This window comes from Chionomys nivalis, chromosome X (genome assembly GCF_950005125.1).
Source record: "Chionomys nivalis chromosome X, mChiNiv1.1, whole genome shotgun sequence".
Taxonomy (NCBI): domain Eukaryota; kingdom Metazoa; phylum Chordata; class Mammalia; order Rodentia; family Cricetidae; genus Chionomys; species Chionomys nivalis.
In genome coordinates, this window is record NC_080112.1 from 66,385,740 (window position 1) to 66,398,092 (window position 12,353).

Below are 12,353 nucleotides of genomic sequence, written 5' to 3' on the forward strand. Positions count from 1 at the left end.
AGGACACAGTCCTGGTCCAGACACAGAAGAAGCAAGATGTGACTGCCTCGCTGAAAAATGTACTGAGCCATGTGGCTAACATATACTAGAATAATGGGTTAATATATGTTATAAGAGTTAATAAGAAGCCTGAGCTTAATGGGACAATCAGTTTATAGTTCATGTAGGCCTCTGTGTGATTTCTTTGGGACTTAATGATTGCAGGAATTGGGCAGGACAGAAAACCCGACAAGAAATGGTGCCCAACATGTGGACGACTGCATCCACATAAAGCCTGACAGAGCTTGGGAAGTAATTCTAGTTAATCACAATTTATTAACAGCAGCATTTTCTCAGATGGGCTCTGCTTGCTACAGTCAAGTGATCTCATTCAAGAGAGGCTTCCTGACCCAGCTTTAGCTGTAAGACCTTGCAGCTCTTTTAAGAGGTCTTGTCATGAAACAGTTAAATGATGTTGATGAAAAGCTGACTGCATGCTTTTTGGGTTTCAGCTGTAGCAGGAAAAAAGCTGCACCTTTTTAAAATGCCTCTTTCTGCGATGTCCTGCCAGGGCAAACTCTGAATATTTCAGGCATGAGGTCCAACTACAGAGTATTTGAGTGTGGTTTGTGAACAGACTGCTGCAGCTTGCTTGCTGGAAGGGACCTTGAAACGCCATAGAGTTGTGACAATAAACCTGTCTACAGCCAGTACCTCTGCCATGAGGCTGGAATCTCAGAAAGCTAAATAATGGGCTGGATCCCGTTGTCAAAGCCACGACTTTAATCCTCTCCATATTGGTTAGCAAATTAAAGACTCATGTGGTCAGAAAAAAAAAAGAGAAAAAAAGAGATATACAGTAAAGAGAGATTCAAAGATGAAGAAAACCTCTAAATGGTTTACAGTGTATTAAAAATATATGCAGGCTTGGGAAAGAAAATAAAAAGTTTAAAGTTCTTTTAAAAAAAGAGTAGTTGGGTGTGGTGGCACACCCCTTTAATCCCAACACTTGAGAGGCAGAGGTAGATGGACCTCTGCAAGTTCAAGGTGTAGTGCACATGCCTTTAATCCCAACAATTGAGAGACAGAGTCAGATAGACCTCTGTGAATTCAAGTTGTGGTCACTCACACCCTTAATCCCAGCACTTGGGACGCAGAGGCAGGTGGATCTCTGTGAGTTCAAGGACAGCCTGGTCTAGAGAGTGAGTTCCAGGACAGCCAAAGATACACAGAGAAACTGTCTCAAAAAGCCAAAAATTAAAAGTAAAAATAAAAGAAATATAGGTTAAAATATAAAGCCACGTAAAGATGAAAAATACACAGAAAAACTGGATACTGTATGTTATTATGCTCCCTTTGAATTGTTTGAATGCTGAGGAAGGAGCAACAGCTGTTAAAACTATTTGTTTATGTAGTAGGAGCAGCGGGCTGCGTCCTGCCACCAGGCTAGCTTTACCCCAAATAACAATACAAAAATTGTATTCATTTAAATACTGCCTGACTGACCCATTAGCTCTAGCCTCTTACTGGCTAACTCTAACATCTTGATTAACCCATTTCTATTAATATGTGTTTACCGGGAAGATTCTAACCTATGTCCATCTTGGGCCAGAGCTTCATGGAGTCAGCTTGACTCTGCTTCCTTTCTCCCAGAATTCTGTTGTGTCTACTCCACCCACCTAAGGGCTAGCCTATCAAAAGGCCAAGGCAGTTTCTTTATTAACCAATGAAATCAACACAAAACAGAAGACCCTCCTATATCATGTTTATAAATGCTGCTGAATTCATTCAAGATAGATATTTTGAAAATACCTTGACTTCATAAGATATATTTCTTTGGAGAAGAGGTTTTGCTTTTGTTTCCACAGACAATGAGAAGCTGTTAATTTATTCTGAGTTAAGACAAATCAGGTTTGATCAAGGAAGACCACCCGAGAGATCTCTGGTAGAAATAGATGGCCCAGATATATGATTTCTACATCCAGAACAGATTCAAGATGCTGCCTGAGATGATCAAGTCCCACAGGATACTGCAGTCAGGACATGATCATAACTCTAAATTTTCTATAGGTCCCCATAAGATTATCAGTGCCCCCAACCAGCAGGAAGTAGTTGGAAAACTACATCCACATTCCCCCGAAAATGAACTATGGATGTTTTTGTTTGTCTTTTTTTTTAAAAAGGAGGGGAAAGTGGTATGGAACCATGGTCTGTATTCTGTCAATTATATTTTAAATAAACACTGATTGACCAGTATTCTGGCAGGAAGTATAGGCAGGACAAAAGACAGGAAGTAGAAGTGGTTGAAGGAGAACAGGAGAATTATGTGAAGAGGACACAGTCCCTGCCCAGACACAGAAAAAGCAAGATGTGACTGCCTCACTGAAAAAGGTAGCAAGGCATGTGGTTAACATATATTAGAATAATTGTCTAATATATGTTATAAGAGTTAATAAGAAGCCTAAGCTAATGGGACAATCAATTTAGAGTTAATATAGACCTCTGTGTGATTTCTTTGGGACATAATGATTGTGAGAACTGGGCAGTACAGAAACCCCAACAACAATGTGCCCTGGCTCTGAATCTAGTGTCAAATAGACGCAATTTGTCCATAGAATTAGAGCTAGTGAAAGAAATATGCCCTGGTCCTAAGATTAGAGTCAAAAAACTAAAAAGGATCAGTGAAAGAAACATAGTTTGGCCATGAAGTAAGAGCCATCTCTGCCCCTGACCAACTAAACTGACCAATCCCTAAGCAGAGAAAAACTAACTAATCCCCTGTCTCCCTGTGAATACTCTGCCTGTAAGAAGTACTATATAAGCCTCTCAATCCTTTCAGCTGAGAGCTGCTATTATGTGGCAGAGGCAGCCACTCTCTTAGACTCCTCCTTCCCAAATAAATCTCTTTCTCAAAAGAATCTTGGGTGATTACCTTCATTTGTGGGCAGAGCAGAAGAACCTGGCTGAGATGTCCCTTAGAGGACCAAACTGAAAAACTTTGCTGAGACACTCCCTAGGGGTCCTCAGCAAGGCAGAGCAGAATAAAAGAACCTTCCTAGGATGCTCTTTTTTTTTCTTTAAATACAAAATTTTATTTTTTCATTGTGTTTTTTAATTGATTTTTATTGAGCTCTACATTTTTCTCTGCTCCTTTCCCTGCTTCTCCCCTCCCCCTTCAACTCCCCAAGGACCCCATGCTCCCAATTTACTCAGGAGATCTTGTCATTTTCTAATTCCCATATAGAGTATCCTCATTGTTGTCTAAGTTCTCTGGGATTGTGGTTTGTAGGCTGGTTTTCTTTGCTTTATGTGTAAAAAACATCTATGAGTGAATACATGTGACAATTGGGTTTTTTTTTGTGTGTGTCTGGGTTATGTCACTCAAAATAATGTTTTCTAGCTCCATCCATTTTCCGGCAAAATTCAAGATGTCGTTTTTTTGTTTGTTTTTTCTGCTGTGGAGTACTCCATCGTGTAAATATACCACATTTTCCTTATCCATTCTTCAGTCGAGGGGCATTTAGGTTGTTTCCAGGTTCTGGCTATGACAAACATTGCTGCTATGAACATAGCTGAGCATATGTCCTTGTGGCATGATTGAGAATCCTTTGGCTATATACGCAAAAGTTGTATTACTGTGTCTTGAGGAAGGTTGTTTCCTAAAAAGCTTTTGTAAAGAAAGGACATGGTCAACAAGACAAAATGACAGCCTACAGAATGGGAAAAGATCTTCACCAACCCCACTTCAGACAGAGGTCTGATCTCTAAAATATACAAAGAACTCAAGAAATTGGTCACCAAAAGAACAAATAATCCAATATAAAATGGAGTACAGACCTAAACAGAGAACTCTCAACAGAAAATCTAAAATGGCTAAAAGACACCTTAAGGAAATGTTTAACATCCTTAGTCATAAGAGAAATGCAAATCAAAATAACTCTGAGATTCCATCTTACACCTGTAAGAATGACCAAGATCAAAAACACTGATAACAACTTATGCTGAAGAAGTTGTGGGGAAAAGGGAACACTTCTGCATTGCCGGTAGGAATGCAAGCTGGTACAACCCCTTTGGATGTCAGTGTGGTGATTTCTCAGAAAATTAGGAATCAACCTTCCTAGGATGCTCCTTAAGAAGAACATTGCTAGGATGCTCCTTAAGGAGGCTGAGCAAGGCCTGCTGAGGAAATTTAACAACTTTCTGCCACTGGAAGAAAATGCTGCATTTCTTCAGGGGACTTCCCTTAGCAGAGTGTTAGCAGAAAAAGAAAAAAAAAAAACATCTTGGGCCGGAGAAGAAGCAGATAGCTCTGCTAGGACGTTCCCATAAGGAGCAGAGCAGAACTCACCTGTAGTGGCTCTCCAGGAGAGGAGCAGGATCCCTATATACTGCGGGGAGATCATCCCCCATTGCACCCCAGCTTCAGGTAGCCTGGCTTCCTGATAGTCAGTATACCTTTCCCTCCAGGGCTGAGCTGTCATATTGCAGCTCCAGCCTCTAGAACTGTCATATTGTGGCTCTAAGTATATCCTGGCTTCCCAATAATTCAGGATATTCCAATACCACTACTGTACCACATCGTCCTACAGATAGTTTGTTTTCTTTTTTAAAAAAAAATATATAAAATGGGTGTATTTGTTTCAAATGTTCTGAATCACAGTCCATTACGGGAAGCCAAGGCATGAACTCAAACAGGTTAGGAACCTGGAAGCAGTAGCTGATGCTGAGGCCATGGAGGACTGCTTCTTACTGGCTTGCTCCTCACAACTTGCTAATTTTGCTTTGTTTTATACCCAGGAGCACTTTTCCAGGGGTGACACTGCCCACAGTGAGCTGATCTCTCTCACAATAATCATTTATTTATTTATTTATTTATTTATTTAGGCATTCATTCATCTGTTTGTTTGTTTACTTGCTTATTTGCTTCTTTTTTCCAGGCAGGATTTCTTTGGGTTGCCCTGACCATTTTGGAGCTCTGTCTGTAGACCAGGCTGATCTCAAAACCAGAGATTTGCCTACCTGAGTGCTGGAATTAAAGGCATGCACCACCACTACCCAGCATCAATCATTAATTTTTTTGACTCAGCAGCTTATTTTTATTTAAGTGCAGAGACATATAAATATATGTACATTAATAACAAAAGAGAAACAACTAATTTGAGGCAAAATAACTGGTGGAATGTATCACTCTTTCTTTTGGGCCACAAACCTCTTCCCAAATCACAACATGCTGATTTTTTGTTAGACTTGTTACTTGCTATCTCTTTATTTTTAAAATTGTTTCCATTGAGTTACATATTTCTCTCCACTCCCCTCTAGCTAGAATCTCAAGTACTATATTTAATAGATATGGTGAGAGCTTACAACCTTGTCTTGTTCCTGATTTCAGTGGGATCTCTTTAAGTTTCTCTACATTTAGTTTGATGTTGGCTGTTGACTTGAGGTATATTGCCTTTATTATGTTTAGGTATGTTGCTTGTATCCCTGATCTCTCCAAGTCCCTTATCATAAAGGGTTGTATTTTGTCAAAAGCTTTTATAGCATCTAATGAGATAATCATGTTTTTTTTTTTCAGTTATATGGTGGATTATATTGAGAGATTTTCATGTGTTGAACCATCCCTGAATCTCTGGGATGAAGTCAAATTGATCATGGTGGATTGTAATGGCATTTTAAATGTATTTTAAAAAATAAAGATTGCCTAAAGATCTGAGAGTGAAATAGCCCCACTGGTTAGTCCTACAGACCAGATTATGGTAACACACACCTTTAATCCCAGTAGCCACATTGATACACACCTTCAATCTCAGTATCCATAATGACATACACCTTCAATCACAGAAGTTACACTAGTTGCCATAGAAATTGGGAAGTGCATGCCGTTAATGATGGTAGTACATGCCTTTAATTCCAGCCCTTATTGGAGGAAGCCGCTGGTTTGTTCCCATCTGCTTAGCCACAAAATAAACACACAGAAACCATATTATTTAAATCACGGTTTGACCCATTATCTCTAGTTTCTTATTGACTTACTCTTGCATATTAATTTAACCCATTTCTATCAATCTGTTTATCACCATGTGGCTAAAGTTCTGGTGTTCATTTCTGGTGGGGCTACATGCCTTCACTTTCTCCCAGCATTCCATTTAGTTTTCCCCACCTAACTCTGTTCCCCTATAACTCTGCTATAGGCCAAAGCAGTTCCTTTATTAAACAATGATATTCACAGCATACAGAAAGGAAGCCCACATCATCTCCCCTTTTCTGTTTAAATAAAGAGGAAGGATTTTAACTTTAACAGATTAAAATTACATATAACAAAACAGGTATCAAGTAAGAATTATGGTTATAATATTTATATCTACTTTATCTTTTATCATAACTAAGGAAAACTATAACTATAAATTCTTCAATTCCATCAAAGATTCCAGAAGGATATAATATTACATAAGTTAACAGGAAATGCATTATAAGTTATTTCCAAAACTTTAGAATTGACAGAGACATCTATTCCCAAATATTATTTATAAATGTTTGTTTACATTTAAAGGGGGATATGCTATAGAGATTTGCCTTGGTTTGGATTTTTGTTTATTGATACAAATTTAAGGTCAGTTTTGTTATACTTTGTATATGTATGTTTCTGCTCTTGATTAAGGTACTGTGTTTGTGCAGCTCATTTAAAATGTAATGGATAATTAAGAAGTATAGGTTAACAGATTATCATCTATAATAATCAAGCTTGTAGTCATGTTTGTTAGGTTTTCTATATATATAGAAATATATTTCAGTTAGATAGGTATTCTTCAAATCTTTCAGAGACTTTCAGAATATGGCATTTATAATGTTTTAAGAAGTGAGGGCTTTTTGTGACAATGAGACATATCTGCTCCTGGCAGCACCAGTCTACTTCAAGTGGATGATAGGCATCAAAGAGGCTCCTTATGGAGTTGGTCAGCTGTTTGGGCAAGAAACTGCTCTTGTCTGGAGTGCTTGATTAACTGGACCTACAGGACACACAGAGAAATGACTGCTGAACTTGCCTAAAAGTGAGATGGTCCTTCAGGATTTCTGCTACATGAAAGAATCTGCTAGACATTCTGCAGGGCACACGAAAAGGTGACTGACAAACTGCCAATATAGATTAAACTGCCTTTGAAATTTCCTGCTTCATTGAAAAGTCTGTTGTATACTAAGGACCTGTAGGGAGATGTATGCCAAAACATTACAAAGAACTTTGAGTGACTGTCCAGACAGTGAGATGTCTCTGTCAATTTTAGAGTTTTGGAAGTTATTTACAGTGTACTTCCTGTTAACTTAGGTATATTATATCCTTCTGGAGTCTTTGATGCGGTTGAAGATTATATAGTCATAGTTACCATCCTTTTACGGTTTAGCTAAGCCTATTTCTGATGCAAGACTTAGACTCTTTGAAATAGAATGTCTATTAAAACATTTATCATGTGTTCCTTGCTTTCTTTATATTTTTTATGTTGGTTGTAATTTTATACTTGATATCTGTTTCTATTGTATATAGTTTTTGGATTACTCAAGTCCTCTGAAGATAAAACACTACAAAATGACTGTGTCCCAGATATTGAACATTGAGTTATAGAATTCCTATTTGTGTTATTGAATTTTTTGAATTGTTCTAATTTTTTATCCTGATTCTTCCAATTTGGAATAAAGATATAACTTGTTTTAATTACTATTTAGTTTTCTAGGCTCCCACAGTTAAGATTAAAAATACGCTTGGAAATTTAAGGAGGCCTTGGACATTTAAAGTGTTAGAATTTTTAAATACTGTGGGAATTGTAAATTTTTGACCATGACTTCCAGTGTGATGTTCACAAGAGAGCTTGGAAGATAAGACATGTATGGTTTTGACTTGATGTGTTTATGTGTAAAGTTGCCAAAAGTACATTTTCCTGGACACCTTTAACTGTCAATTTGACATAGCATAAAGTCATATGATGACAGTACCTAAACTGGTGAGTTGCCTTGATCAGATTGGCATGTGGTCATGTCTTTTGGTTACTGTCTTGATTGCTAATTGATAGAAAATGACCCAGCCCTCAGTGGGCACCACCATTCCTTGAACAGATGGCCCTGTGTTATATTAGCACAGGTCTACAAGCAAGCCACTTAGTAGCATTCCTCCATGCATTCTGCTTCATTTTCTCACTTGAGTTCCTAACTTGAATTCCTTCAATCATGATATATAACCTATAAGCTAAAATAAACTTTTTCCTCACCTAAGTTGCTTTTGATCATGTTTTTTTAATTACAGCATCAATAAGGATACTCATTCTTGAATATCTTTTCAAGATGGTTCTAACACACTTATAAATATTCTACTCATACATAAATAGTTAGAAGATATATGAACTCTCGCAATCACAGCAAAGGAAGTTTCTACCTATCCTGAGTATGTAGAAGTCAACCACAACTAGCACAAATATGATTTAAGAATAAACTGCATAAACTGCTTAGGCATTACCTCATGACAAAATTTGCTTCATAAATATAAGGTCAAAATAAAGCTCAGTGTGTACCTGCCCTCCTTTTTGTGTGTGAGTCAGATTCCTAGTTTCTATAACAACTATTAAACTAAGCTGCATGGAATGTAGACTATTTTGATCTTTTTGAAAATCGATTTCAAATGTTTTGACATAATAAAATCTTGAGCATGCTACCTAAATAAAGCAGAAAATAGAAAAGGGCCTGACAATTATTTTTCCCTTAAATCAAAGCATGCTGCCTTCTAAAGAACAATTTCTTTTAAAGATGGAATGGTAGCCAGGATGATTGGTTAATGGTAATTGAAGCATTTCGTTTTCCACAGTTAAAATACTCTATCCAGAGAAATAAGGAAAACGCTGGTGTAATAAAAGAGCAGAAATTTTTATTCTTCTATTTAGAGAACCATTAAATGATAAGAGTAGAGCACTTATTCTCATAGTAAGCACATACTAGAATAGAAAATGTCTGCTTAATAATATTTTCATAGCCATAGAACTCAAGAACAATATGAAGGGTCAGAACATAGGAAAAAAATGTAAAGCAGATATATTTTTGTTTTGTTGGTAGACATATACAGAGTCTGAATCTTTTTTTCATTGTTTAAGGTGACTCATTTCCTTTTATCTTGAGCCTAAATCTCATCTATCCCAGGATTGTTGTGAACTTGCTATATAACTGAGGATGACCTTGAACTTCTGATTTCCTATTTGCCCAACCCTTGTGGTTAAATTCTATATACGTGCCACCACAAACATTTTATGTGGTCCTGGGTATTGAGCCCAGGGCTTCATGCATGCTATGAAATTACCTGGCTTGATGTAGCAATGGTTTGAGGTAGCTGTACATGAGTAAATAGAAAGTTAAAAATGAAATTTTGTATGGAGAAAAGTACAGAATGATATTTACAGGTTTCAGTAGGAAATATATTACCTCTGGAAAATTTCAACTGTAGAATTCAGAAGAAACAATTTGGAAAATTACAGTGTCTTCCATTAGTATAGAAAAAGAAAAGTAGCAAGGGGAAAACAGAAAACATATCAATAAAGAGAAAAATGTGATGATATTCTGTTTGTATTGTAACAAATAAAGCTTGCCTGAAGACCAGAATGCTCCTGAATTCTTCACTGAAGAAGGAAACACCTGGCATTTTACAGAGAGGGAAAACATCAAGTTAGACTTCCTAAACTTTCACTTCCTCTTCTAAATAAAACTTGTTTTCTGAAAAAAAAATAGATTCTTCTCTCATACAACAGATCCTGACCAAATTTTCCCCCTCTCTCCACTCCTTCCCACTCCCTCAATCTCACCTCTTTCCCAGACCCACTCTCTCTCCATTTCCTTTCGGAAAAGAGCAGGCCTCCAGTTTTCATCGTTCATTTTGTGTTTAGGTATCCGTATTATTGATTGAGGTATCATACATGTAACTTCCCTATTATTTCTAGAAGATATTATCTCACAGGGGCATTCTAGTTCTCTGGCTATTATAAACTTTCTGTTCACTTTTCTGCAATGTCCGGTAAGTCTTATGTGAAAATGTACATTGTATTATAGATGTATCTATTTGGACTGGACACCTCATAATCAATAGGTCTCTGCATTTTGACAAGCTGTGGGTTTTGGTAATGCTCTCTACCTACTTCAAAAAGAAGTTTATTTGATGAGAGGTGATAACCAAACTTAACTATGGGTATAAATATAAGCTTTAGAAGGAGTTGGTAGTAGTAGGTTCATAGTAGTAAGTTCTCCTTTCAGATTCTCTAAGATCCATGACCTCACTAATTTTTAGGTAGTTGACTACTGAAAGAGGAAGAATTAGTCTTTTGCATGAATGAGGCCTTTAATTATTGATCATCTCCAGAATCACATACATACCAGCAACACTAAATTGATTTATCTAGTTACATTTATATATTTAGGCATATTTATGTATATATGTAATAATAAATATTTATGTATATATGTAATAATAATTAAAGAAAATAGGACAAATTTGAGAGGGAGTGAGGGGATCGTAGGCATAGTTTTAGGAGGAACACATGGGAAAAGTTGGAGAGAGGAAAAGGAAGCAAGGAAATGCAATTATATTTTAATTTGAAAACGTACTTTGGGCAGTAGTCTATGCTGGGGAATTCTTGTAGAGGTCAGAGTGAAAGCAGGTGTGATTGGTTGCAACAGAAGGAATCATGGCTGCCAAAGTGTTTGAGTCCATTGTAAAGTTCGGCCTAATGTTAGCAGTTGCAGGAGGCGTGATGAACTCCGTCTTATATAATGTGGATGCTGGACACAGAGCTGTAATCTCTGACCGATTCTGTGGAGTACAGGACATTGTGGTAGGGGGAGGGACACATTTTCTCATTATCTTTGACTGCTGCTGGCAACCACAAAATGTACCAGTCATCACTGGTAGCAAAGTTTTGCAGAATGTCAACATCACACTACCCATCCTCTTCCAGCCGGTGGCCAGCCAGTTTCCTCATATCTACACCAGAATCGACTAGGATTATGATGAACGGTGCTGCTATCCATCACTACAGAGAGATCTTAAAGTCGGTCAGTAGTGGCTAGCATTGAAGCTGGAGAATTGATCATGCAACGAGAGCTAGTCTCCATGCAGGTGAGTGATGACCTCACAGAGAGAGCACCAACGTTTGGGCTCATCCTGGATGACGTGTCCGTGACGCATCTAACCTTCGGGAAGGAGTTCACAGAAGCAGTGGAAGCCAAATGGGTGGCTCAGCAGGAAGCAGAGAGGGCCAGATTTGTGGTGGAAAAGGCTGGGCAGCAGACAAAGGCAACCATCATCTTTGTTGAGGGTGACTCCAAGGTAGCGTTGCTGATCATCAGCTCACTGGCCATGGCAGGTGATGGCCTGATTGAGCTGTGGAAGCTGGAAGCAGCTGAGGACATTGCCTACCAGCTTTCCAGCTCTTGGAACATCACCTACCTGCAGTGGGGCAGTTGATGCTCTTCCAGCTTCCCCAGTGAGGCCTCCCCAGCTTGCACCTTCTCAGGCCAGCCAGGCCATGGCCTTGATCATTCTGAATACACTTTTCTTCTGCCCTACCCCAGAAATTACTGTGAAATTTCATGATTGGCTTAATGTGAAGGAAATAAAAGCAAAATCACGTTTTAAAAAACATATTTCACTGTCATTACAGTAACTCTTTCTTAGGAATTACTGGAAGAAACACATAGGTCTAAGTTGAATGTGCATAAATATCTCTTCTGTTTCCCAAACTCATTAAAATGAAGTTGATAATTGGACATACATCCACTCCAACACACTGAATCTTTTTTTTTTTTACAAAAATAGGTTAACTTTTATTTATTTTTTTTATTCTTTTTTAATTAAAATTTCCAACTGCTCCCCGTTTCCCATTTCCCTCCCCCTCCTCCCACACATTGCCCCCTCCCTCCACTCCCCTCCCCCATCCCCACTCCTCTTCTCCTCCCCCCAGTCCATTCCTCCTCCCTCTCAATACTGAAGAGCAGTCCAAATTCCCTGCCCTACAGGAAGACCAAGGTCCTCCCACTTCCATCCAGGCCCAGGAAGGTGAGCATCCAAACAGGCTAAGCTCCCACAAAGCCAGTTCATGTATTAGGATCGAAACCTAGTGCCATTGCCCTTGGCTTCTCATCAGCCTTCATTGTCCGCCATGTTCAGAGAGTCCAGTTTCAACCCATGCTTATTCAGTCCCAGTCCAGCTGGCCTTGGAGAGCTCCCAATAGATCAGTTCCACTGTCACAGTGGGTGGATGCACGCCTCGTGGTCCTGATTTACTTGCTCATGTTCTCCCTCCTTCTGCTCCTCATTTGGACCTTAAGAGCTCAGACCGTTGCTCCAATTTGGG

The 12,353-nt window shown here is 38.5% G+C and overlaps 1 pseudogene; it reads left to right on the plus strand.

The window, feature by feature from the left end:
* The first annotated feature begins 10,685 nt into the window (after nt 1-10,685).
* On the plus strand, nt 10,686-11,487 carry LOC130868217 (prohibitin 1-like; annotated as a pseudogene).
* The last annotated feature ends 866 nt before the right edge of the window (nt 11,488-12,353 follow it).